Raw genomic sequence first — 2,190 nt, 5'->3', positions numbered from 1 at the left:
TCCAAAACTGAGGTTTATTTTTAGCCAACGGTGTAGCATCAATGCCCCTCAAAGGAATAGGGTTCTGCAAAGGCTGCAAGGGAAAACCACAACGTCTGGCAAATTCTAAGTCCATTAAGTTCAGAGCGGCGCCTGAATCCACAAATGCCATGACAGAAAATGATGATAATGAGCAGATCAAGGTCACAGATAACAGAAATTTAGGTTGTATAGTACTGATGGCAACAGAACTAGCGATTCTCTTAGTACGCTTAGGGCAATCAGAAATAACATGAGCAGAATCGCCGCAGTAAAAACACAACCTATTCTGACGCCTGAATGTTTGACGTTCAGCTCTAGACAAAATCATATCACACTGCATAGGCTCAGGGCTCCGCTCAGAGGACAACGCCACAGTGTGCACAATTCTGCGCTCGCGCAAGCGCCGATCAATCTGAATGGCCAGAGACATAGAATCACTCAGACCAGCAGGCGTGGGGAACCCCACCATAACATCTTTAACGGATTCAGAAAGACCCTTTCTGAAAATTGCCGCCAAGGCATCCTCATTCCATTTAGTCAGTACAGACCATTTTCTAAATTTCTGGCAATACAATTCTGCCGCTTCTTGACCTTGACACAGGGCTAACAAGATCTTCTCAGCCTGATCCACAGAATTAGGCTCATCATACAACAACCCCAATGCCTGAAAGAACGAATCAACATTAAGCAAAACAGGATTGCCAGATTCCAGGGAAAATGCCCAATCCTGTGGGTCACCACGCAGCAGAGATATGATTATTTTAACCTGCTGAATAGGATCACCAGAAGACCGGGGTCTTAATGCAAAAAAAAGTTTAGTTATTTTTGAAACTCAAAAATTTGGATCTGTCACCAAAGAATAAATCAGGAGTGGGAAACTTAGGTTCTAAGGCAGGAGTTTGAACAATGAAATCTGAAATACCCTGTACCCTAGCAGCAAGCTGATCCACCCGAGAAACTAACTCCAGAACATTCATGTTAATACTAGACTCCGTAGCCACCCAGAGGTAAAGAGGGAGGAACAGACCAAACAGGCTAAGGAAAAAAATATGGTTCAAAATCTTTCCACCCTTCTTCTGAGATGCAATTAACTCATTGTTGGCCAGTTGTACTGTTATGATCTGGTGGCCTTGGAGCAGCATGAGACGTACTCTGGAGAAGGTGGTCCCTGTACTGACCGCAAACCCTGAACCTAGCAGCGCAACTAAAAGTAGCCGTGGGGGGTACCTAACACTCCCTAGACCCCTCGGCACAGCCTAAGATCTAACTACCCCTAAAGACAGAAACAGGAAACCTATCTTGCCTCAGAGAAAATCCCCAAAGGATAGATAGCCCCCCACAAATATTGACTGTGAGAGGAGAGGGAAAAAACATACGCAGATATGAAATCAGATTTTAGCATAGGAGGCCATTCTAGCTAAAAAGAAAGAATAGAACAGAGTACTATGCGGTCAGTATAAAAACATTAGAAAATATCCACCGCAGAAAATACGGATCACCACATCTGACTAAAGACATGGGGGGTATATCTGCATCTCCAGAGAAATAGCTAGGCTGCAAAAAGTCCTTCACAGACCAAGCTGGACAAGACAAAAACATGAAAATGCACATGACTATAAGGTCCACTGCAGGTGGACAGCAAAAACAAAGCCAGGACTTATCTTTGTAGAAAAACACAGCAAACTGGAGAGACCAGCAGGGAAGTGAATCCTTCAAGAACAATGGACAACTGGCACTGACTAAAGGATCCTGCAAAGCTATATACCCCAGTCAGTCCTGCAATTAGTAGATACACATGTCCACTCCTGCAATCCAGGCACAACTGCATTACCCTCTACAACCACCGGAGGGAGCCCAAAAGCTGAATTCACAACAGGCGGTACAGTCTTATGTACAGAGGTCATAACCAGACTGCTACCTCGTACTGGGTGCTTGGCAGCGGTTTCAACAGCCAAAAAGAAAATTTTTCTGACCTTAGGTGCTCCTCTAGACAAGAAACCAGCCAGTTGTGTAGTCCAAACATAAAAAAGAAGATGAGGGCACTCACCGGTCTTCATGAAATGCAAAACTTTTATTAACAATACATCCAGATAAAATTAATGGCCGGGAACGACGGAGCCGAAGCTCTGGTGAGCAGGGGAGAACGAGGACGACGGCCGTTTCGCGCTG

This window comes from Ranitomeya imitator, chromosome 4 (assembly GCF_032444005.1).
Source record: "Ranitomeya imitator isolate aRanImi1 chromosome 4, aRanImi1.pri, whole genome shotgun sequence".
Lineage (NCBI taxonomy): Eukaryota > Metazoa > Chordata > Amphibia > Anura > Dendrobatidae > Ranitomeya > Ranitomeya imitator.
The sequence above is the reverse complement of the archived record's forward strand: the minus strand, read 5'-3'. Positions refer to the sequence as shown.